Genomic DNA, 26,222 nt, shown 5'->3' with positions numbered 1-26,222 from the left:
GTTAGGGTGAGCACACGGACGTATGCAAATTTCCCCTGCAACGGCCAATCAGCAGTCCGCTCTACTGCCCTCTGCTGGATGCTTGTCTTCACTTGAACAGTTGGGGTCTCTTGTTCAGGTACGCCTCCAAGTTAGGGTGAGCACACGGACGTATGCAAATTTCCCCAGCAACGGCAAATCAACAGCTCCGCTCAACTGCCCTCTGTTGGATGCTTGTCTTCACTTGAACAACTAGGGTCTCTTGTTCAGGTACGCCTCCAAGTTAGGGTGAGCATACGGACGTATGCAAATTTCCCTTGCAACGGCCAATCAGCAGCTCCGCTCTACTGCCCTCTGCTGGATGCTTATCTTCACTTGAACAGCTAGGATCTCTTGTTCAGGTACGCCTCCAAGTTAGGGTGAGCACACAGACGTATGCAAATTTCCCCTGCAACGGCCAATCAGCAGCTCCGCTCTACTGCCCTCTGCTGGATGCTTATCTTCACTTGAACAGCTAGGGTCTCTTGTTCAGGTACGCCTCCAAGTTAGGGTGAGCACACGGACGTATGCAAATTTCCCCTGCAACGGCCAATCAGCAGTCCGCTCTACTGCCCTCTGCTGGATGCTTGTCTTCACTTGAACAGCTGGGCTCTCTTGTTCAGGTACCCCTCCAAGTTGGGGTGAGCACACGGACGTATGCAAATTTCCTCTGCAACGGCCAATCAGCAGCTCCGCTCTACTGCCCTCTGCTGGATGCTTGTCTTCACTTGAACAGCTTGGATCTCTTGCTCAGGTACGCCTCCAAGTTAGGGTGAGCACACGGACGTATGCAAAATACCCCTGCAACGGCCAATCAGCAGCTCCACTCTACTGCCCTCTGCTGGATGTGAGTGGGTGGATCCGAGGGTGTATTGAAAGCTATCTCGAGGTTAACGATAATGGGGAGGGGCAGGTGGGGTGGTCTGGGAGGCGCTGAAGACGGTGATTAGGGGAGAGCTTATCTCCACTAGGGCCCACAAGGAGAAGAAGGAGAGGAGAGAGAGGGAGAGATTGGTGGGGGAGATTTTAAGGGTGGATAGGAGGTATGCAGAGGTCCCCGAGGAGGGACTACTCAAGAAGTGACGAAGCCTCCAGCACGAGTTCGACCTGTTGACCACCAAGAAGGCAGAGGTGCAGTGGAGGAAAGCACAAGGTACGAGTACGGGGAGAAGGCTAGCCGGATGTTGGCACACCAGCTTCGGAAGCGGGAGGCAGCGAGGGAGATTGGGGGAGTTAGGGATAAAGGGGGGAACACGGTGCGGAGTGCGGTGGGAATAAATGGGGTATTTAGAGACTTTTATGAGGGGCTGTATAGGTCTGAGCCCCCGACGGAGGAGGAGGGGATGCGTCGATTTTTGGATCGACTGAGGTTCCCGAGGGTGGAGGAGGGGCAGGTGGTGGGGCTTGGGGTACCGGTAGGGCTGGAGGTGCTGACTAAAGGGCTGGGGAGTATGCAGGCAGGGAAGGCACCGGGGCCAGATGGGTTCCCGGTGGAATTTTATCGGAAGCCCCTGCTGGATCCTCTATTAAGAACATAGGAACTAGGAGCAAGAGTAGGCCATCTGGCCCCTCGAGCCTGCTCCACCATTCAATGAGATCATGGCTGATTTTGTGGACTCAGCTCCACTTTCCGGCCCGAACACCATAACCCTTAATCCCTTTATTCTTCAAAAAACTATCCACCTTTATCTTAAAAACATTTAATGAAGGAGCCTCTACTGCTTCACTGGGCAAGGAATTCCATAGATTCACAACCCTTTGGGTGAAGAAGTTCCTCCTAAACTCAGTCCTAAATCTACTTCCCCTTATTTTGAGGCTATGCCCTCTAGTTCTGCTTTCACCCGCCAGTGGAAACAACCTGCCCGCATCTATCCTATCTATTCCCTTCATAATCTTATATGTTTCTATAAGATCCCCCCTCATCCTTTTAAATTCCAACGAGTACAGTCCAAGTCTACTCAACCTCTCCTCGTAATCCAACCCCTTCAGATCTGGGATTAACCTAGTGAATCTCCTCTGCACACCCTCCAGTGCCAGTACGTCCTTTCTCAACTAAGGAGACCAAAGCTGAACACAATACTCCAGGTGTGGCCTCACTAACATCTTATACAATTGCAGCATAACCTCCCTAGTCTTAAACTCCATCCCACTAGCAATGAAGGACAAAATTCCATTTGCCTTCTTAATCACCTGTTGCACCTGAAAACCAACTTTTTGCAACTCATGCACTAGCACACCCAGGTCTCTCTGCACAGCAGCATGTTTTAATATTTTATCATTTAAATAATAATCCCTTTTGCTGTTATTCCTACCAAAATGGATAACCTCACATTTGTCAACATTGTATTCCATCTGCCAGACCCTAGCCCATTCACTTAGCGTATCCAAATCTCTCTGCAGACTTCCAGTATCCTCTGCACTTTTTGCTTTACCACTTATCTTAGTGTCGTCTGCAAACTTGGACACATTGCCCTTGGTCCCCAACTCCAAATCATCTACGTAAATTGTGAACAGTTGTGGGCCCAACACTGATCCCTGAGGGACACCACTAGCTACTGATTGCCAACCAGAGAAACACCCATTAATCCCCACTCTTTGCTTTCTATTAATTAACCAATCCTCTATCCATGCTACTACTTTCCCCTTAATGCCATGCAACTTTATCTTATGCAACAACCTTTTGTGTGGCACCTTGTCAAAGGCTTTCTGGAAATCCAGATATACCACATCCATTGGCTCCCCGTTACCTACCGCACTGTTAATGTCCTCAAAAAATTCCACTAAATTAGTTAGCACGACCTGCCCTTTATGAACCCATGCTGCATCTGCCCAATGGGACAATTTCCATCCAGATGCCTCGCTATTTCTTCCTTGATGATAGATTCCAGCATCTTCCCTACTACCGAAGTTAAGCTCACTGGCCTATAATTACCCGCTTACTGCCTACCTCCTTTTTTAAACAGTGGTGTCACGTTTGCTAATTTCCAATCCGCCGGGACCACCCCAGAGTCGAGTGAATTTTTGTAAATTATCACTAGTGCATTTGCAATTTCCCTAGCCATCTCTTTTAGCACTCTGGCATGCATTCCATCAGGGCCAGGAGACTAGTCTACCTTTAGCCCCATTAGCTTGCCCATCACTCCCTCCTTGGTGATAACAATCCTCTCAAAGCCTTGCACAGACCCTCTCGAAGGTGTTGGCTACCAGAATTGAGGACTGTGTCCCGGGGGTGATTCATGAGGACCAGACGGGTTTTGTTAAGAGAAGGCAGCTGAATACCAATGTGCGGAGGCTCCTCAACATAATCATGATGCCTACAGTGGGGGAGGGGAGGCGGAGATAGTGGCGGCGATGGACGCGGAGAAGGCCTTCGATAGGGTGGAGTGGGGGTACCTCTGGGAAGTGTTGAGGAGGTTTGGGTTCGGGGAGGGGTTCATTAGTTGGGTTCGGCTCCTTTACGAAGCCCCGGTGGCGAGTGTGGCCACGAATCGGAGGAGGTAGGAATACTTTCGGCTGTACCGGGGGACGAGGCAGGGGTGCCCCCTATCCCCCTTGCTATTTGCATTGGCAATTGAGCCTTTGGCGATGGCTCTAAGGGAGTCCAGGAACTGGAGGGGGCTGGTCCGGGGGGGGGGGAGGAACACAAGGTTTTGTTGTATGCCGATGACCTGTTACTGTATGTGGCGGACCCAGTGGGGGGGGGATGCCGGAGGTTAGCGTTACATAATCTGTGTGGGTATTACTGGGCTGCCAATGTGGCGATGATACGCAAGTGGGTAATGGAGGGGGTGGGGGCGGCGTGGAAGAGGCAGGAGAATGGCGTCCTGTATGGGCACGAGTCTGGGAGCGCTGGTGACAGCACCGCTGCCGCTCCCGCCGACTAGCTACACCACGAGTCCGGTGGTGGCGGCGACTTTGAAAATTTGGGGGCAGTGGAGGCGCCACAGGGGGAGGCAGAGGCTTCGGTTTGGTCCCCGATCCGAGAGAACCATCGGTTTGTCCCGGGGAGAATGGATAGGGGGTTCCTGAGCTGGCACAGGGCAGGTATTAGAAGGATGGGGGACCTGTTTTTAGATGGGACGTTTGCGAGCCTTGGGGCGCTGGAGGAAAAGTTTGGGCACCCCCCCGGAAATGCCTTCAGGTACATGCAGGTAAGGGCGTTTGTAAGACAGCAGGTGAGGGAGTTCCCGCTGCTTCCAGCACTCAGGATCCAGGATAGGGTGCTCTCAGGGATGTGGGTTGGAGAGGGCAGGGTCTCGGCGATCTACCAGGAGATGCAGGAAGAGGAGGAGACCTTGCTGGAGGAGCTAAAGGGTAAATGGGAGGAGGAACATGGGGAGGAGATAGACGAGAGTGCGTGGGTGGACGCCCTGGGTAGGGTTAATTCTTCCTCCTCTTGCGCCAGGCTTAGCCTGATACAATTTAAGGTTCTTCACAGAGCGCATATGACAGGGGCAAGGCTGAGCAGGTTCTTTGGGGTGGAAGACAGGTGTGGGAGGTGCTCGGGGAGCCCAGCAAGTCACGCCCATATGTTCTGGGCGTGCCCAGTGCTGGATGGGTTCTGGAGGGGCATTGCGAGGACGCAATGTCCCATCTAAAAACAGGTCTAAGGTGGTGAACACCCGGGTTAAGCCGAGCTTGGGGTTAGCACTATTTGGGGTATCGGACGAGCCGGGAGTGCAGGAGGCGAAAGAGGCCGGTATTCTGGCCTTTGCGTCCCTGGTAGCCCGGCGGAGGATTCTGCTACAGTGGAATGATGCGAGGCCCCCGAGCGTGGATGCCTGGATCAGCGACATGGCAGGGTTCATTAAATTGGAGAGGGTGAAATTTGCCTTGAGAGGGTCGGTACAAGGGTTCTTTAGGCGGTGGCAACCGTTCCTCGACTTTCTAGCGGGGCGTTAGGAGGTGGTCAGCAGCAGCAGCAACCCAGAGGGGAGGGGAAGGAGGAGAGGGGGGGGGGGAGGAGGGGGGGCGTACTTTGTGTTTTCTACTGTGTTTATTATTGCTTAATGGGGGGTTTGTATATTGGGGGAATTCGTGATGTAGTTGTAAGATGTTTATTTATGTGTTCTTTGTTTTTCTTTTTTCTGTATTGAAAATATGTAAAAATTTGAATAAAAATATTTCTAAAAGAAAAAAGGGCCGTCACTCCCACCTCTGGCATTCAGCTCTTTGGTCCATGTTTGAACCAAGGCTGTGATGAGGTCAGGAGCTGAGTGACCCTGGGCGGAACCCAAACTGAGCGTCCGTGAGCAGGTTATTGCTGAGTAAGTGCCGCTCGATAGCACTGTTGATGACTCCTTCCATCACTTTGCTGATGATCATATGTTAAATGCAAGAGGGGGGGAGGGCACGGAGGCGCAGTGGTTAGCACTGCTGCCTCACGGCGCTGAGGACCCAGGTTCCATCCCAGCCCTGGGTCACTGTCCATATGGAGTTTGCACATTGTCTGCGTGGGTCTCACCCCCACAACCCAATGATGTGCAGAGGATGCGAATTGGCCACGCTAAATTGCCCCTTAAGTGGAAAACAAAATTAAGAACAGGAACAGCTTGGCGAGGGGTGCAGCAAGTTGTGGAGCACAAGTCTTCAGGACTATTGCCGGGATATTGTCAGGGCCCACAGCCTTTGCAGTATCCGCTGCCTTCAACCCATTTCTTGATATCATGTGGGGTGAATCAGGTTGGCTGAAGTCTGACATGTGTGATGCTGGAGACCTCCGGAAGAGGTCGCGATGGGTCATCCACGCCTCGGGGAGGTACTAAGCAAGATGGTGAATTTCACCTGCCTTTTCTCTGTTATCATCCTCTCCATTGGCGCTGTCTGTGTTCTCCCACATTGATAAAGGCTTTACTATTTGGTTTGTGGCTGGAGGTTCAAAAGCAGATTATTAATTTATTTCTGGGTAGGCTAACAACCAAGGCCGATGACACTCACTCCAGGAGCTATCAGGTTTTGAGGTGCCGGGCACATTCCTCGACTCACCTCAAATTGACAATCAGCCCACCCAGCCAGAGGATATATGTGAGTGGTGTTGTGACTGGGACCCAGGGACCCGGGTTTGAATCATGTCATCGTAGATGGTGAAATTTTAATTTAATAAAAATATGGGAGGTGATTACAGGGGCTCTGACCCAAGTTTTGAATTCCTCTTTGTCCACAGAGGAGGAACTAGAGGACTGGAGAACAGCGAATGTGATCCCACTATTTAAGAAGGGTTGTAGAGGTAAGCCAGGGAACTACAGGCCAGTGAGTCGCGCGTCAGTGGTACGGAAACTATTGGCAACATTTCTGAGGGAGAGAATCTATCACCACTTGGAGAGGCAAGGTTTGATCAGGAATAGTCAGCATGGCTTGGTCAGAGGGAGGTCATGCCTAACAAATTTGATTGGCTCTTTTGAACATATGACTAGGTGTGTAGATGAGGGTAGTGCAGTTGATGTAGTTTACATGGATTTCAGCAAAGCCTTTGACAAGGTTCCACATGGGATAACAGGGGAACTTGATAAGGTGGATTCAATATTGGCTTAGCTGTAGGAGACAGAGGGTGATGACTGACGGCTGCCTCAGTGACTGGAAGCCAGTGTCCAGTGGGGTACCACGGATCTGTGCTGGGTCCCCTATTGTTTGTCATTTATATAAACAACATAGATGACTGTGGGGGGGTAGGATCAGTAAGTTCGCGGATGACACAAATATTGGCCGCTGGTTAACAGTGAGGTTGAGTGTCTTGGGTTACAGGAAGATATAGACAGGATGGTCAAATGGGCAGAAAGGTGGCAATAGAATTTAACCTGAAAAGTGTGAGGTGATACACTTTGGAAGGAGTAATGTGACAAGAAAGTATTCAATGAACGGCCTGACACTGGGATGTTCCGAGGAACAAAGGGACCTTGGCATGTTTGTCCATAGATCTCTGAAGGCAGATGGACAGGATAATCGAGGGTTGGAAAAGCCTTTATCAATCGAGGCATAGATTACAAAAAACAGGGCGGTCATGTTGGAGTTGTATAGAACTTTGGTGAGGTCACAGCTGGAGTACTGTGAGCAATTCTGGTCGCCACATTATAGGAAGGATGTGATTGCACTGGAGGGGGTGCAGAGGCGATTCACCAGGATGGTGCCTGAGATGGGACATTGAAGGTATGAAGAGAGGTTGGACAGACTTGGGTTGTTTTCACTGGAGCAGAGAAGACTGAGGGCGACCTGATCGAGGTGGACAAGATTATGAGGGGCATGGACAGGGTGGATGGGGAGCAGCTGTTCCCCTTAGTCGAAGGGTCAGTTACGAGTGGAGGAAACAGGAGCACCCAGAGGAAATCCACGCAGACACGGGGAGAACATGCAAACTCCACATAGTCACCCAAGGCTGGAATTGAACCTGGGACCCTGGTGCTATGAGACAGCAGTAGTAACCACACGCATCAAAAATGGCTTTCCATAACAATACTATGGTCACCATTATTAAGATTATCTGACCAATTGCAGATTTTATTAATTGAACCCAAATTCCAGCTGTGTAATGTTCATTTTCTAAATCGTGCATTTTCATGACTTGTGTTCAGGTTGGTGACTCCAGCGATAAGGGACTATAAAAATCGAGTGGGCAGGTTTGAGCTGTTTTACTTGGAGAGACAGAGGCCGAGAGGAGACTTGATCAAGGTTATAAAGATCCTAGACAGGGTAAATAGTCAGAAACTGTTCCCTCTCGACACAGCATCAAGAACGAGAGGAAACAGATTCAGAATATGGGCAAATAAGGAGTAACAGTGAGGCGATGAAAATAGTTTTCACCCAGTAGGTGGTTTGGCTGGGACGGGCTGCCCGGGAGTGTGGAGGAGCCAGGTTCGATCGAGGTCATTCAAAAGGGAATTGGATCGACATTTGAAAATGAAGAATGTGAAAGGTGGGTTGGCGTGCGGCGCAGTGGTTAGCACTGGGACTGTGGCGCTGAGGTCCCGGGTTCGAATCCCAGCCCTGGGTCACTGGTCGCATGGAGTTTGCACGTTCTCCCCGTGTCTGCGTGGGTTTCACCCCCACAACCCAAAGATGTGCAGGGTAGGTGGATTGGCCACGCTGAATTGCCCCTTAATTGGAAAAAATATAATTGGGTACTCTAAATTTTAAAAAAAGAATGTGAATGGTTACAGTGATAAGACAGGGGACTGGAACTAGGTAGGGTGCTCTGGGAAGCCACTGCTAGAATTGGCAGGGAGAAAAACATGACTTTAATTGATGAACCATTGTTATTACCAGCAAGTAGCTCATGACGACGACATCCTTGAAAAGAAACTGGGAGAAGTTCACAAATTTGGGACTAATGTTACGGAAGACGTACCGCTGGCCAATGAGAGTGGCTGAAGGGGAAACAATTGCTGATTGGATGGGCAGGTGAAGGAAATCCATTTCCAAGGCCTTGCAATGGGGATCGAGCGGCAGAGTAGGATTGACTGGGGCTAGCATGAATTCAATGGGCTGATTGGCCCCCTATACTGTAAATGGTTCTGATTAAAATCAGGGATCGTTCAAGAGGCCTCGGGTCACTGTCTGTGCGGAGTCTGCACGTTCTCCCCGTGTGTGCGTGGGTTTCCTCCGGGTGCTCCGGTTTCCCCCCACAGCCCAAAGATGTGCAGGTTAGGTGGATTGGCCGTGATAAATTGCCCATAGTGTCCAGGGATGTACAAGTTAGGTTGCGGGGGAGTGGGGCCTGGGTAGGGGTGCTCTTTCAGAGGGTCGGTGCAGACTCGATGGGCTGAATGGACTCCACCTGCCCTGTACAGGGTTCTGTGGGCACTCAGATCGCTTCAGGGTAAACATGTTTGTCAATTAGCCTGCACGAAAGGGAAAATAATCTTGTTCTTTAAAGTTAGTGCATTTCCCTTCATGGCAGCTGGGCAGGTTTTCAGACTGATAAACTGCTCCTCGAGCTACAGGGTCCGGCCTTAGTCCCTTGTGTGCAGCCACCAAGCATTCCGGGAGCAGACATTTTGTGTGGAATTCCCCCGTCTCGGTGACATCACTGGTTGGGTGGTGGGGTGGGGTGGGGGGGGGGGGGGGGGGGGGGGGGGGGATCTCCCGTGGCAGTGGCCAAGGAAGCGAATTCATACAAAATGTCTGCTAGCCGTCAGCCTGCCCCTAACCAGAGAACTGCAAACTGCAGAGAGAGAGAGAGGGCGAGGGACCCACAGCGAGCGCACAGACCCCCTTCCCCGATAGCTCTTACACTCCTGTGACCCGACAGGCCGAAAACCCATTTCCTGTTTGACCGTTGTCCTGTTTGACCCGTGCAGTCTGTTCGATCACCTGCCACTCCCCCCCCCCCCCCCCCCCCCCCCACACACCTCCCCAGAGGAAAAAATATTTGACATGTAGAATAATGCACACAAGGTGGCGCTGGCAGATAACGCAGTTGCTTTCCACAGGAGCTCTCTGCTTTTGTCTGTCGCGGCATCAACCCTTTGTGGAAAGGGCTCCAAAATGCCTGACAAGCTGAACTACTTTCTTGGAATGCAAGCCCTTCCTGTCGCGGTTCAGCACTCAATCGCTCCCAGCAACATGGCCCAGTTTCCCCACTTGCGTTCTGCTCCAGCCTCTTGGCGGGTGTGGGGGTGGGCGTTCGGGGGGGTGGGGGGGTGGGGGGGGGTGGGGGTGGGGGGGGGGGGGGGCTGTGGGCTCTCAGGGATTTAGGTTGACATCTCCGACTCGGCAACCTGAAAGGGGAGAAAGCGATCGGCATTGCTGCCCTCACGACGCCAGTGTCCCGGGTTCAAATCCGGCCTCGGTGACTGTCTGTGCGGAGTCTGCACCTTCTCCCCGTGTGTGCGTGGCTTTCCTCCGGGTGCTCCGGTTTCCTCCCACAGTCCAGAGATGTGCAGGTTAGGTGGATTGGCCGCGCTACATTGCCCCTTAATGTCCAAAGATGTGCAGGTTATTTGGGTTGGCGTGCTAAATTGTCTCTTGGTGTCCAAAGCTGTGCAGGTTCGGTGGGGTTGCTGGGTTAGGGCGGGGGAGTGGGCCTACTTAGGGAGCTCTTTCAGAGGGTAGGTGCAGACTCGATGGGCCAAATGGCTTCCTTCTGCACAGTATGGATTCTAAAGCTGCCAGACTGTGGGGTGGAGATCAGGGGACTAGCTCTTTCAAAATGGCCGACACAGGCACAGTTGGGCTGAATGGCCTCCTCTGCTACATGATTAAGAGCAGGAGTCGGCCATTCAGCCCTGATGCACGATCAATTGAACAAAGGCGAGAGTTGGATACAACTGAGGCTTTATTGCTCCAAGATGTGTGGCCTCCCACAGCAGCTGGCAAAATGGCTGCTGTATGGAGGACACGCATATTTATACTCCGCCTACTGGGCGGAGCCAGCAGGCAGGGACTACCGGCGAACCTGTAGTTCAGGTCCTAACAATTCGGCTCAATCCTGTGGGATGAGCAGAACCCCACCCGGAGCATAAACCTCTGTCCCAAAAAACATGACTGATTCCTTCAAGAACAAAGAACAATACAGCACAGGAACAGGCCCTTCGGCCCTCCAAGCCTGTGCCGGACATGATACCAACCGTGGCCAAAACCCACAGCACTTCCTGAAAGAACAAAGAATGATGCAACTCAACATCTAAGTTCCAAAGAAGAGTCAAAATGGACTGGAAACAGTGGCTGTGGGCACGATTCAATGGAAATGAAACGGAGTCCCATGGCAAGTGCGTTTAGCTGTGATTGCCGGCACTGGCAGATCGACCCCGTTATTAAATGAGGCCCTGCTTCCTTTCTGGGCCTCTGTGAGGATCGCGCACTCAGGCCGCTCTTAGTCCCATTTCCTGCACTAACGAGCTCAGCTCGCCCGTGCTGGAGATCGGGGTGCCATATCTAGGCCCCCCCCCCCCCCCCCACCACCACCACCAAGTAGGGGGTTATCGAGCCCCCAGCACCCCACCTCATAAGGGCAGGGCACCCCCAGGTCCGGTCTCTGGCAAGGGCATGATGCCACCTGGGCACCTTGGCTTTTCCAGGACGCCGCTGCCATGGTGCGAGGCTGGCAGTGCCACAGTCCCCAGGTGGCACCTGCCCATAGCCCGACCACCCAGGGGCCCCCAGTCGCCAGGGATCTTTGTGGGCTGGGACCCAGGCCGCGATGCCTCGTGAGATCCCGTTAGATCATGCTCAGTGTTACGAGCTTCGTCAGTCTTGCGAGAAGCCTCTCGTGAGATTCACCGGCTTTCATCAGGTCCCGGGTCGGGTGGGACAAGGCGGTTAGATCGCGCCCTCTGTTCCTCATCCACAGATGCTGCCAGACCCGCAGAGCTTTCCCATCATTTTCTGTTTTTATTTCAAAATGTAATTCACACATGACTCCGAAAGGAACAGAGGGACGAACGGAGGCTATTTGGCTGCTTTGGCTGCTACACCGTTTAATTAGATCATGGTTGATCATATGGTGTGGCAGGCAGTGAGATAGTACAGCCCCAGTGGCCTAATGGATAAGGCACTGGCCTCCTAAGCCAGGGATTGTGGGTTCGAGTCCCATCTGGGGTGATGGTGTGTTTTTAAGCAAACTCTTAGTTTAATTGATTAACCCCCTGGAATTAGCTTTGAGCTTTTCAGATATTAGCTGCTCCTCTCTTTAAATAAGCACTGAGGGAGATGATGGGAGCAGCTTCAAAGGAAAGAGGAGCTTCATCAAAGGGAAATAAAGGGGTCCAAACACTTGTGGAAGAGGGCAAGGGAGGGATTAATTAATAATAATCTTTATTGTCACAAGTAGGCTTACACTAACACTGCAATGAAGTTACTGTGAAAATCCCCTAGTCGCCACACTCCGGCGCCTGTTCGGGTACACAGAGGGAGAATTCAGAATGTCCGATTCACCTAACAAGCACGTCTTTCGGGGCTTGTGGGAGGAAACCGGAGCACCCGGAGGAAACCCACGCAGACACGGGACGGCACGGTGGCGCAGTGGTTAGCACTCCTGCCTCATTGCGCTGAGGTCCCAGGTTCGATTCTGGGCCACTGTCCGTGTGGAGTTTGCACATTCTCCCCGTGTTTGCGTGGGTCGCACCCCCACAACCCAAAAGATGTGCAGGGTGGGTGGATTGGCCACGCTAAATTGCCCCTTAATTGGAAAAAATGAATTGAGTACTCTAAATTTATGTTTTTGAAAAAAGACACAGAGAGAACTTGGCACAGACAGTGACCCAAGCTGGGAACCGAACCCAGGAGCAGGGAAGCAACAGTGCTAACCACTGTGCTACCATACAGAGCTCCTCTATCAGAGCCAGCACAGGGTGAGTCTGTGAGATTCTTCTCTACATACCTGGCAAGTTCAAGTCACTCTGCCTCACTCACTCACCTCAAACAGCCCCTCCTATCATTTTAACCCCCTTCCCAGCTGCCCAACAATTAGCATTTGGACATTCTGAATTCTCCCTCTGTGTACCCGAACAGGCGCCGGAGTGTGGCGACTAGGGGATTTTCACAGTAACTTCATTGCAGTGTTAGTGTAAGCCTACTTGTGACAATAAAGATTGTGATTATTATTTTTAAGATGTGCTGGAAGAGGGAGAGAGGCATTGCTCCTGAAAGGTGAAACTCTGAGTCAACAGCCCTGCAGCCCAAATAAGGCTCTCAGGTCGCAGCGCAGTGGCTAAGAGCTCCAGATTTCATTCAATGCAACACAGCCCCGGTGGCCTAATGGATAAGGCACTGGCCTCCTAAGCCAGGGATTGTGGGTTCGAGTCCCATCTGGGGTGGTGATTGGAAATCTAATCCTTGTCGATAGTTTTTTGATCGACAAGAGTTCTGAGGGACAGGCAGGAAAGTGGAGTTGAGATCAGCCAGGATTGATGGGCCGAATGGCCTACCCCTGCTCCCTAATGCTTGCGTTCTTGTCGAGGGCCTTCAGCGTTAACAGGGCTACCAGTCATCCCTTATAAAATCAACCAACTCGGTGAGGCATCACCTTTCCCAGAGCTTCTGTGGAGGTGGTTAAGTTCCTCGAATCAACGTCATTCGAATGGGCTTTTACATTTCCATCTCTGATTCATTCCCCTTTTTTGAATATTGGTGCCAATCGGACACCACAGTGAGCGGTAGACAGACTACCCCAGTGCCTCTCCCATCCCTTTGTGTGGATGCTGGATGTGGTAGTCACCACTAGTTGTATTACATGTCTTACGGCACTGCCCGTATGGTAGAGGTACATGGGTAAATCCCTGCCTGCTGGCTCCGCCCACTAGGCGGTGTATAAATGTGTGTGCTCGCCGGTGCTGCAGCCATTCTGGTTCCAGCTACAGGAGGCACAACATCTTTGCTCAATAAAGCCTCGATTATTCCACTACTCTCGTCTTTGTGGTAATTGATAGTGCATCAATTTATTGTGCAAAGATTTTAAAAACGATGGATCTCCGCATCAAGCCTGATCGCCTGCAGCTGAGCCCTCAAGCAGCCAATGCTACGTCCGCCTTTGACCACTGGCTAGCCTGCTTCGAAAGCTACCTCCGAACATCCGCTGAGGAACTCTCGGACTCGCAGCAGCTCCAAATCCTCTATTCACGGGTGAGCCCTGACATTTTTCCTCTCATCCGGGATGCGCCCACTTACTCCGAAGCGATGGAGATCCTGAAGGGACATTATGTTCGGCCAGTCAATCAAATATACACCAGGCACCTCCTGGCCACGAGACAGCAACTCCCCTGGTGAGTCCCTGGACGATTTCTGGCGTGCCCTGCACATCCTGGGGAGGAACTGTGACTGCCAGGCAGTTTCGGCAGTCCAGCGCACCGAACCTTTAATTCGAGACGCTTACGTTACGGGCATGAAATCTGCGTACGTCCGCCAGCGGCTACTGGAAGGGGGTACGCTTGATCTTGCGGGAACTAGGCAGTTCATGAACTTGTTAACAGTGGGCTCCCGTAACGTCCAGTCCTGCGCCCCCAACCTCGTGGGCCCCACCAGCTGCCGCTACCTCCACCACCGCTGACCAGCCCGGCACCTCCAGCATCTGCCGCAGCTCGCCTCTATCACCCTGGACCAGTCCCGGCCCCGCAACCTCGCGACCGCGACGGTGAAGATCGATGGGCACGAGATGACCTGCCTTTTTGACTCCGGGAGCACAGAGAGCTTCATCCGCCCCACTACGGTAAGGCGCTGCTCCCTCCCGGTACACCCCGTTACCCAGAAAATCTCCCTGGCCTCCGGACTCCATTCTGTGGAAATCTGGGGTACTGCATCGCGACAGCACGGTAGCATTGTGGATAGCACAATTGCTTCACAGCTCCAGGGTCCCAGGTTCGATTCCGGCTTGGGTCACTGTCTGTGCGGAGTCTGCACGTTCTCCCCGTGTGTGCGTGGGTTTCCTCCGGGTGCTCCGGTTTCCTCCCACAGTCCAAAGATGTGCGGGTTAGGTGGATTGGCCAATGATAAATTGCTCTTAGTGTCTAAAATTGCCCTTAGTGTTGGGTGGGGTTACTGGGTTATGGGGATAGGGTGGGGGTGTTGACCTTGGGTAGGGTGCTCTTTCCAAGAGCCGGTGCAGACTCGATGGGCCGAATGGCCTCCTTCTGCACTGTAAATTCTATGATCATCTATGACCCTCACCGTCCAAGGCGGAGAGTTTAGCAACTTCCGGCTCTACGCCCTCCCCACCTCTGCGCTGCCCTGTTACTCGGCCTGGACTTTCAGTGCCACCTCCAAAGCCTAACCTTAAAATTCGGCGGACCCCTACCCTCCCTCACCATATGCGGCCTCACAACCCTTAAGGTCGATCCACCTTTCTTGTTTGCGAACCTCACCCCGGATTGCAAACCCGTCGCCACTAGGAACAGACGGTACAGCGCCCAGGACAGGACCTTCATCAGGTCGGAGGTCCAACGGCTTCTGCGGGAAGGGGTCATTGAGGCCAGCAACAGCCCCTGGAGAACTCAAGTAGTGGTAGTGAAGACTGGGGAGAAGCACAGGATGGTCATTGACTATAGTCAGACCATCAATCGGTACACGCAGCTCGACGCGTACCCCCTCCCACGCATATCTGACATGGTCAATCAGATTGCGCAGTATCGAATCTTCCCTACAGTGGACCTGAAGTCCGCCTACCACCAGCTCCCCATCCGCCCGGAGGACCGCCAATACACTGCGTTCGAAGCAGATGGCCGCCTCTATCACTTACTTAGGGTTCCCTTCGGCATCACTAATGGAGTCTCGGTCTTCCAGCGAGAGATGGACTGAATGGTTGACCGGTACGGACTGCGGGCCACCTTCCCGTACCTAGATAACGTCACCATCTGCGGCTGTGGCCAGCAGGACCACGACGCTAACCTCCTAAGATTCCTCCAGACCCCCAAACTCCTTAACCTCACTTACAATAAGGAGAAATGCGTGTTCCGCACCAACCGCTTAGCCATCCTTGGCTATGTCGTGGAAAATGGAGTCCGAGGGCCCGACCCCGACCGCATGCGCCCCCTCCTGGAACTCCCACTCCCCCACTGCCCCAAGGCTCTGAAACGATGCCTGGGATTTTTCTCCTACTATGCCCAGTGGGTCCCTAACTATGCGGACAAGGCCAACCCACTCATTCAGTCCACAGTTTTTCCCCTGACGGCTGAGGCACACCAGGCCTTCAACCGTATCAAGGCAGACATCGCCAAGGCCACGATGCACACGGTCGACGAGTCCCTCCCCTTCCAGGTGGAGAACGATGCATCGGACGTAGCTCTGGCCGCCACCCTCAACTGGCGGGCAGGCTCGTGGCCTTCTTTTCCCGCACCCTCCATGCCTCCAAAATTCGGCACTCCTCTGTCGAAAAGGAGGCCCAAGCCACAGTGGAAGCTGAGCGGCATTGGAGGCATTACCTGGCCAGCAGGAGATTCACTCTCCTCACTGACCAACGGTCGGTTGCCTTCATGTTCAATAACACACAGCGGGGCAAGATCAAAAATGACAAGATCTTGACGTGGAGGATCGAACTCTCCACCTATAACTATGAAATCTTGTATCACCCGTGGAAGCTCAATGAGCCCTGACACCCTATCCCGCGGTACATGTGTCAGCGCACAAGTGGACCGACTCCGGGCTCTCCACTATGACCTCTGCCACCCGGGGGTCACCCGGTTCTTCCATTTCATCAAGGCCCGCAACCTGTCCTACTCCATTGAGGAGGTCAGGACCGTCACCAGAGACTGCCAGGTCTGTGCAGAGTGCAAGCCGCACTTCTACTGGCCAGATCGAGCGCACCTGGTGAAGGCCTCCCGCCCCTTTGAGTGCCTCAGCGTGGACTTCAAAGGGACCCTCCCATCCACCGACTGCAACACGTACTTTCTGAACGTGATTGATGAGTACTCCCGGTTCCCTTTCGCCATCCCATGCCCCGATATGACTTCTGCCACGGTCATTAAAGCCCTCCACAGCATCTTCACACTGTTCAGTTTCCCCACTTACGTCCACAGCGATCGGGGACTCTCCTTTATGAGCGATGAGCTGCGTCAGTTCCTGCTCAGCAAGGGCATTGCCTCGAGCAGGATGACCAGCTACAACCCGCGGGGAAACGGGCAGGTGGAGAGGGAGAACGGGACGGTCTGGGAGGCCGTCCTGATGGCCCTGCGTTTTGGAAATCTCCCGGTCTCCCGCTTGCAGGAGGGCCTCCCCGACGCGCTCCACTCCATTCGATCGCTCCTCTGCACCAAACAAAAACCCCCCCATGAACGTCTCCTGGCCTTCCCAAGGAAGTCCACCTCCGGGGTCTCGCTCCCAACATGGCTGACAGTTCCTGGACCCGGCCTCCTTCGGAAGCATGTGCGGACCCATAAGTCGGACCTCTTGGTCGGAGAAGTCCACCTCCTACATGCGAATCCGCAGTACACCTACGTGGCACACCCCGATGGGCGCCAGGACACAGTCTCCCTCAGGGACCTGGCACCCGCTGGAACTCCACCCACGGCCCCTGGCCCGACACCCCCCCCCCCGGTTGCCTCATTCAACCCTGCGCCACTCACCCTCCCTCCAGCGAACCTCACCGCAGCCCCCGCCCCAGTAGGATCCGTCCTCCCACTGGTTCCACTCAGGGTGACGAAGACGAGGACAACATGCTCCCGGAGTCACAGGTGACCAAGTCGGCGCCCACATCACCACCAGGACTCAGGCAATCGCAGAGGAGGGTCAAGGCCCCCGACAGACTTAACTTGTAATGTTTTCCACCACCCCCGCCGGACTCTATTTTTAACAGGGGGTGAATGTGGTAGTCACCACTAGCAGTATTATATATATTACGGTAAGACAAATATACTAAAGGTACATGGGTAAATCCCTGCCTGCTGGATCCGCCCACTAGGCGGGGTATAAATGTGTGTGCTCACCGGTGCTGCAGCCATTCTGGTTCCAGCTACAGGAGGCACAACATCTTTGCTCAATAAAGCCTCGATTATTCCACTACTCTCGTCTTTGTGGTAATTGATAATGCATCACGGTGCAGGCGCGATGGTGCATCACGGTGCAGGCGCGATGGTGCATCACGGTGCAGGCGCGATGGTGCATCACGGTGCAGGCGCGATGGTGCATCACGGTGCAGGCGCGATGGTGCATCACGGTGCAGGCTCGATGATGCATCACGGTGCAGGCGCGATGGTGCATCACGGTGCAGGCGCGATGGTGCATCACGGTGCAGGTTCGATGGTGCATCACGGTGCAGGCGCGATGGTGCATCACGGTGCAGGCGCGATGGTGCATCACGGTGCAGGCGCGATGGTGCATCACGGTGCAGGCTCAAAGGTGCATCACGGTGCAGGCGCGATGGTGCATCACGGTGCAGGCGCGATGGTGCATCACGGTGCAGGCGCGATGGTGCATCACGGTGCAGGCTCGATGGTGCATCACGGTGCAGGCTCGATGGTGCATCACGGTGCAGGCTCGATGGTGCATCACGGTGCAGGCTCGATGGTGCATCACGGTGCAGGCGCGATGGTTCATCACGGTGCAGGCGCGATGGTGCATCACGGTGCAGGCGCGATGGTGCATCACGGTGCAGGCGCGATGGTGCATCACGGTGCAGGCTCGATGATGCATCACGGTGCAGGCGCGATGGTGCATCACGGTGCAGGCGCGATGGTGCATCACGGTGCAGGCTCGATGATGCATCACGGTGCAGGCGCGATGGTGCATCACGGTGCAGGCGCGATGGTGCATCACGGTGCAGGCTCGATGATGCATCACGGTGCAGGCGCGATGGTGCATCACGGTGCAGGCGCGATGGTGCATCACGGTGCAGGCGCGATGGTGCATCACGGTGCAGGTTCGATGGTGCATCACGGTGCAGGCGCGATGGTGCATCACGGTGCAGGCGCGATGGTGCATCACGGTGCAGGCGCGATGGTGCATCACGGTGCAGGCTCAAAGGTGCATCACGGTGCAGGCGCGATGGTGCATCACGGTGCAGGCGCGATGGTGCATCACGGTGCAGGCGCGATGATGCATCACGGTGCAGGCTCAAAGGTGCATCACGGTGCAGGCTCGATGATGCATCACGGTGCAGGCGCGATGGTGCATCACGGTGCAGGCTCGATGGTGCATCACGGTGCAGGCTCGATGGTGCATCACGGTGCAGGCGCGATGGTGCATCACGGTGCAGGCGCGATGGTGCATCACGGTGCAGGCTCGATGGTGCATCACGGTGCAGGCGCGATGGTGCATCACGGTGCAGGCTCGAAGGTGCATCACGGTGCAGGCGCGATGGTGCATCACGGTGCAGGCTCGATGGTGCATGACGGTGCAGGCGCGATGGTGCATCACGGTGCAGGCTCGGTGTGCAGGCGCGATGGTGCATCACGGTGCAGGCGCGATGATGCATCACTGGAATTCTTCATTTTAAAACTCTGGGCCTGGATTCTCTGATTCTGTGGCTAGGTCCGCAGGATCCGTCTGGTCTGACGACCAAAGCGTTGGTGCCGCCCCCGCACCGATCCTCCACCTGGTGGAGGGCTAGCAGCCGCGCCACGTAGAACGCCCGCATTTGCCTGCGGATACGGCCGGGGAATGGCCGGGTCCGTGGCAGCGCGTGCGCACGGCGCACCGTACAACATGGCGCCGGCCGCGTAACCAGCCTCGCCACCCTCGGACGACACCCCCCGCCAGTCCCCCCAGCCCCCGCAGAAGCCCCCCCCGGCCAGCGGAACGACACAGTCCGCAGCCGCCATGCGAAGTCCCCGAACGCTGTGAGGTCGCTCCCTACGCCGTCGGGGACTCGGCCCATCGGGGGCGGGGCATCGGGAGAGGGCCTGAGGTGAGGCCGTCCTAACGGCCTGCGCCGTACTCCCCGAGTACGCCATTTTCTGAGGGCGCAGATCATTGCAAAAACTGCGCCGCCCCCCATTCAGCCTAAACGTGGATTCTCCGGCCGATGGCCGAATGCGATTTTGGCGCTGGCCATCAGAGAATCCCGCCTCTTGTCTCCAAATCCCTCCTCCAGCCCCTCCCTATCTCTGAACTCCTCCAACTCAGGCACCTTGTATATCACCAGAGCTCCAACCTTACTGCCATGTCGTGCACTGCTTGAACCTGGAATTCAACCTCGAAACCTCTCTGTCTCTCTTTACCCCTCTCTCCATTAAGATGCTCCTTAAAACCTACGTTTTTAACCTAGTATCTCCTCTTGTTACAGCTGATCTAAGCAGAACTGTAACTTGATCAGGGTGTTGGCTCGGTCAACAAAACTTAGCAGGTTCCCCTCTCTTCTCAACCATAGACCCAAGGAACAAGAGGAGGTTATTTAACTCCTCCAGCCTGTTCTACCATAGAATCCCTACAGTGCCTAACGAGGCCATTCAGCCCATCGGGCCTGCACCGACCCTCTGAAATAGACACACCAACCAGTACAACACAGATCGGGTCTGCAGCTAGCGTTTTCTCTGTGTATTCCTGGGAGGGAACAGGCAAGCTGTCTTTCACCCCAGAGCTCAACTCAGGACCAGCGACACATTCTGACATATAACTCAATGGAGATGGGTTTTGGGAGTCTGTCCGAAGCAGGTCTCCACACACCTGTCAGCTGTGATACTCCATGTTCTCCCGGGGCCGGGCGGTCATGTATAATCCTGAAAGGAATTTCCAGGAGTTGGTCACTTTATATCATCGGCCATCTTTTGCCCGGTGTCTTTGCTTGTATCCATTTTAAAATCACGTGGATTGTCAGAGGATACAGCAGGATATAGATCCGTTAGAGACTTGGGCGGAGATGGCAGATGGAGTTGTCGTGACAAGGGCCGTCGTGACAAATACATGAATAGGATGGGAATAGAGGGATACGGGAACCGGAGGTGTAGAAGGTTTTAGGTTTGACGGGCAGCATGGTCGGCACGGGCTTGGAGGGCCTTGGAAGGTGGTAGACAGTGACCTTCCCCCATTGCGCCACTGTGGCGGCTGCCGCAAGCTTTAGCACGTCCCTCAGCACGTGGCCCTGGGCTTGGAACGTGCCAGTCCGCAACACCCGGTCTTGGACAACTCTTTGCAGTGGAACATCAACAAGTCTCTCCCCCCGCCAGCGTGAAGTGGCCAATCTGATTGGCCAATGCAGCCAAGGTGGCGGCTCACCTTTCCCGCGAGGCGTTTGTGTTGCCGCAGCGAGTGGGAGCTTCTCGTCGTGCTGGCAGAGGTGGAGCACTCACAACAATTAAACAAACACTCACACACACGCCGCCCAATCCTGAACGCATAGAGGAGGCGGTGGGTCAGGAGGGCTCCATCTTTGCTGTAAATCGCTTCATTGTTCGAAGGAGCAGTGCCCAGAACTGCGCTGGTGTGGACTAACGGGAGATCTGCATTATCTCTCGACCCATGCATTCTAGCCCAGGAGCTAACAGTATAAAGTCCCTCGGTACTCGCTGCCTGAAAGGTGGAGGCAGCAACCCTCACAACATTTAAGAAGTGCCAGAGCCCACAAGGCGATGGAGCAAGTGGAGCAAAATGGGATTGGGACAGATCGATGCTCAGCGGCCAATGCAGACAGGATGGGCGGAAGGGCCTATTTCTGTGCTGTAAAACTCTGACTCTAACTAGTCCAAGAGAAAGATTGATGTGAAGGGTACCATTTTGAGGGGGGGGGGGATTTGCCATGTGGAATATTTGGCTTTGCGAGTGGCGGCATTGAAGAGAAAAACTAGAAAGTTAAAATAAACCCTTCCGAATCTCTGCTGGCATGCTCATTGTCCAGGGAAAGCACGTCAGGGTCTTGGAGAGGCGGCGGAGGGGATTTACTAGAAAGGTGCCAGGGATGGGGGGGTTCAGTTCAATGTAGAGGGACTGGAGAAGCTGGGAATGTTCAACTTCGAGCGGAGAAGGTCAAGGGGAGATTGAGGTTCTCTTACTCTCAAACTCCACACAGTCACCCAAGGCTGCATTCAGTCTCTCGGGATCGAGGGTGCTTCCACTCTGGCTCGATGGCTGATAAATCCACTACATGATTCTGTCCGCCCCCCCACATCGCCCTTATCCCGATGGTCACTTCTGTGTGTGGCTCCATCAAGCTGTATCTGGGTCCCCAGCACGCAAACAGCAAGAGTCACTATGTGCTGACGTTCTACCTGTCCCCGGTGTTCATAGAATCCACACAATGCAGAAGGAGGCCATTCGGCCCATCGGGTCTGCACCAGCTCTTGGAAAGAGCACCTTACTTAAGCCCACGCCTCCACCCTATCCCCGTAACCCAGTAACCCAGCTAAATGTTTGGGCACTAAGGGGCAATTTGGCGTGGCCAATACACCTAAGCGACACATCTTTGGACTGTGGGAGGAAAGCAGAGTCCCCGGAGGAAACCCACGCAGACACGGGGAGAATGTGCAAACTCCACACAGTCACCCAAGGCTGCATTCGAACCCGGGTCCCTGGCACTGTGAGGCAGCAGTGCTAACCACTGTGCCATCGTACTGTCCTAAAGGATGTGAAGGATGGGTTTTGCCATGCCACCATAGAACGCTCCAAGTATATGGACTGTGCCGTAACACCTGTCCCTCGTGGAAGCACCTTTGACCACAAGTGCATTGGGCAGTGATCTGTACGTGACCTTCTAGAGACCCTTCAGGAAAAGGAGATGGTGGATCCAGACGGATGGTTTCCTGAGCCAACTGTCGAAGTCATTTGGCAGAATGACTCATCACCAGAACTTTCAAACAAGCACCAAGACCTGGCTTGTTTGGTGGTGATAAAGATCACCCCTGTCAGATCCTTCCCACACGCCCGGAGTCTCACCCTATCCGCATGTGGCCCTCGGGGTGTCTGTGGTGGGGCAGAGACCGTTATCCTTCTCCTTGTGGAATGTGTCTTTGCTAAGAAGGTCTGGAGAGAGATGAGGTGGTATTTGTCGATGTTCATCCCGAGCTGCTCCGTGACGCAGGACTCTGTGCTCGACGGGCTGTTCCCAGGGACACACACCGAGACAAACATCAACTGCTGCTGGAGGATCAGCAACTCGGAGAAAGACTCTCTTTGGTCTGCCCGAAACTTGTTGGTTTTCCAGCGCAAAGAGTTGTCCCTGACCAAGTGTTGCAGACTGGACATTCCAAAGGTCGGGGATGCACTAAAGCTTGGGGCAGCCGCCACAGAGACGCAATGGGGGAAGGTCGCTGTCTACAACCTTTGAGTCATAGTGAACAGAGGGGCAGGGAATTGTATAGAACCCCTTGGGCTGTATGACTCACATTGAATGTATACGGTGACTATTACATGTATCACAATTGTATTGAAACACCTGTGACGAATGCAGAATTTTAGATATATTGGATTATAAACATTTGGCAATTTAAAGGTTAAACGCCTGGGTTACAGTGTGTTTGACCGCTACGGTCATGTTTCTAAAAGAATCTTGCTTTGCAAAACCAGAAAGCTTTTAGGGGCCTTTGGTGAAATTGTCTGGGCCAATGCACTATTGTCTGACTCAGGGGAGCCCCTGGGGAGTTAATGTGGTTTCCGCCTGGGGAGTTAATTTGTTTTCAGCTTGGGGCGATGATGTCATTGCTGGCTGGAGCTAAGGAATTCAGGCCTTTTGAGAAAAGGTTTGAGTTGAGTTCTGATCTGGCTAACACTTAGACCACAAGTAAGGTCTTTTGCTCTCAGAGTAGGATAGTATTTAAAGCAATGCAGACTTGTCTGAGGACAAGGGGTGAAGCTGAAACAAACCAGTTGAAACAGCCTTTTGGAAATATTCAGCAAGAGTCTGCAGGGATTCTAACAGGAGCCAAATCTGTTCTGGAAAGGATGGATTGAGAGTTGTATGTGTTTTTTCTTTTTTTGTTGTTTAATTGGGAATAGAGATAGCAATTAAGAGTATTGTGTTTACTGTATCTATCAGTGTTGTTTAAGGGTTCATTGTAAGCTATTTTCAGATGTGAGATTAAAGAATTGAGTAATGTTTTTATTTATTTTTCCAGCCCTGGATCACTGTCCGTGTGGAGTTTGCCCATTCTCCCCCGGGTCTCACCCCCACAACCCTAAGATGTGCAAGATAGGTGGATTGGCCACGCTCCATGGCCCCTTAATTGGAAATATTCTTTTTTTTAAAAAATAATCGCATGAAAGAATGTAGAAAGTCACTGTTTTAAGGTAGGAAAACGCAGCTGTCAATCTGGGCACAGTAAATTCCCACAAATGCTATTCATTAATGAATTAACATCTTAACCAAATGCAGAACCGGTGGAGCAGTTGCAGAGACGACGGGCCGAACGGCCTCCTTGTGAGCTCTAACAATTTTGTGATCCCCGAACCGGCTGCAGCGGTGTAGAGATTGCAAACCTGTTCAAACACGTGGTGCTGTGGATAATTTTTAATGCTGTGTTTACATTGGAGAAGCTCACTGCAGTCTCCATGTTAAACTACTTAACCCAGACTCGGTGTCAATAACTGCTGATTTCCTTTCATTTCTTAACCCCCCCAAGGTCAGATCCAGGTGTATCACTCTTGACTCCGCAACTGCCCTTCAGCCCCCAATCTCAGAAGCTGTCAGCACCCTAATGGGACATACTCCCCACTCCAGTGAGATTATCAGCCGGAGTCACTGCGTGGCCCAGGCTCACTGGACAGTCCCTGGAATCTCAGCCCCAATAACAATCGGGCCTGAATTTAATCCAGCTCCAGGGGGAGGCCAGGGAGTGGCTGCAATCTAACCCCCTAAACCCACATTAGAAACCTGCACACAGCAGATAGGGCGCCGTCCCAGACACAGCCACCGGCAACAATTATTCCATCCGGGATCAGCCCCACGACTGCAGCAACATCTCTGCTGCTCTGAGCACAAACAGATGGAAGCCATCCAGCTCCTCTGGGTACCTTTGTTTCTGACACTGATGATGTTGGAAACGGATTGGGATTGGGGGATTCCTCCACCAGATTGTTGCCGAATTTCAATAAAAACACTAGAGGCACCATCCGGTACTGCTCACAATTTTACCCCCCCCCCCCCCCAACCAAACAAAATTACCGCTCGTTCCTCCCACTGAGTGAAGGAACCTGCATACTGATCCTCCTTGATGCCAGAACTTTACTGCAAGCAGGAGGATTCAGTCGCAGCCCTGTCAGTAAAGCAGCGAGGATGTCAGCAGCTTCTCCCCTTTATAGTGACAGGGGGGTTGGGGGGGGGGGGGGGAGGGAGGAAGACCTCACTATCGGAAGGCCCCACACCCCCACTTTAGTAACAATAATAATCTTTTATTGTCACAAGTAGAAATAGAAATAGAAAAAATCCAGCACAGAACAGGCCCCTCGGCCCACGATGTTGTGCCGAACCTTTGTCCGAGATTAATCATAGATTATCATTGAATTTACAGTGCAGAAGGAGGCCATTCGGCCCATTGAGTCTGCACCGGCTCTTGGAAAGAGCACCCTACCCAAAGTCAACACCTCCACCCAACACTAAGGGCAATTTATCATGGCCAATCCACCTAACCTGCACATCTTTGGACTGTGGGAGGAAACCGGAGCACCCGGAGGAAACCCACGCAGACACGGGGTGGATGTGCAAACTCCACACAGACAGTGACCCAAGCCGGAATCGAACCTGGGACCCTGGAGCTGTGAAGCAATTGTGCTATCCACAATGCTACCGTGCTGCCCTTAAGAACAAATAAATCTACACTATATCATTTTACCGTAATCCATGTACCTATCAGTAGGCTTGCATTAACACTGCAATGACGTTACTGTGAAAATCCCCTAGTCGCCACATTCCGGCGCCTGTTCGGGTACAGAGAGGGAGAATTCAGAATGTCCAATTCACCTAATAAGCACATCTTTCGGGACTTGTGGGAGGAAACCGGAGCACCCGGAGGAAACCCACGCTGACCCGGGGAGAATGTGCAGACTCCGCACAGACAGTGACCCAAGCCGAGAATTGAACCTGGGACCCTGGTGCTGTGAAGCAACAGTTCTAACCACTGTGCTACCGTGCTGCTCTGCTGCTAATAATAATAACAATAATCGCTTATTGTCACAAGTAGGCTTCAATGAAGTTACTGTGAAAAGCCACATTCCGCTGCCTGCTCGGGGAGGCCGGTACAGGAATATGAGCCCGCGCTGCTGGCCGTGTTCTGCATTACAAGCCAGCTGCTTTGCCCACTGTGCTAAACCAGCCCCTCCTTGCTGCCAAGAAAGTCCCCACCCCCACTTTAGTAAGGTCCCACACCCCCACTTTAGGAAGACCCCACACACCAACTCTTATCAACCTTTACAGATGCACCATAGAAAGCATCCTATCAGGCTGCATCACAGCCCGGTACGGCAACTGCTCGGCCCAGGACCGCAAGAAACTTCAGAGAGTCGTGAACACCACCCAGTCCATCGCACGAACCTGCCTCTCATCCATTGACTCCATCTACACCTCCCGCTGCCTGGGGAAAGCGGGCAGCATAATCAAAGACCCCTCTCACCCGGCTTACTCACTCTTCCAACTTCTTTCATCGGGCAGGAGATACAGAAGTCTGAGAACACGCACGGACAGACTCAAAAACAGCTTCTTCCCCACTGTCACCAGACTCCTAAATGACCCTCTTATGGACTGACCTCATTAACACTACCCCCTGTATGCTTCATCCGATGCCAGTGCTTATGTAGTTACATTGTATATGTTGTGTTGCCCTATTATGTATTTTCTTTTATTCCCTTTTCTTCTCATGTACTTAATGATCTGTTGAGCTGCTCACAGAAAAATACTTTTCACTGTACCTCGGTACACGTGACAATAA

General features: G+C 53.2%; 2 non-coding genes across 2 annotated transcripts; both read left to right on the top strand.

Annotated features, from left to right (window-relative positions):
- Nucleotides 1–11,477: 11,477 nt before the first annotated feature.
- On the top strand, nucleotides 11,478–11,550 carry trnar-ccu (transfer RNA arginine (anticodon CCU)). Its single transcript has one exon. It is a non-coding gene; the product is annotated as a tRNA-Arg (tRNA).
- Nucleotides 11,551–12,691: 1,141 nt separating this feature from the next.
- On the top strand, nucleotides 12,692–12,764 carry trnar-ccu (transfer RNA arginine (anticodon CCU)). Its single transcript has one exon. It is a non-coding gene; the product is annotated as a tRNA-Arg (tRNA).
- The last annotated feature ends 13,458 nt before the right edge of the window (nucleotides 12,765–26,222 follow it).

This window comes from Scyliorhinus torazame, chromosome 29, assembly GCF_047496885.1.
Source record: "Scyliorhinus torazame isolate Kashiwa2021f chromosome 29, sScyTor2.1, whole genome shotgun sequence".
Classification (NCBI taxonomy): Eukaryota; Metazoa; Chordata; class Chondrichthyes; order Carcharhiniformes; family Scyliorhinidae; genus Scyliorhinus; species Scyliorhinus torazame.
This window is presented reverse-complemented; position numbering and strand designations above follow the sequence as displayed.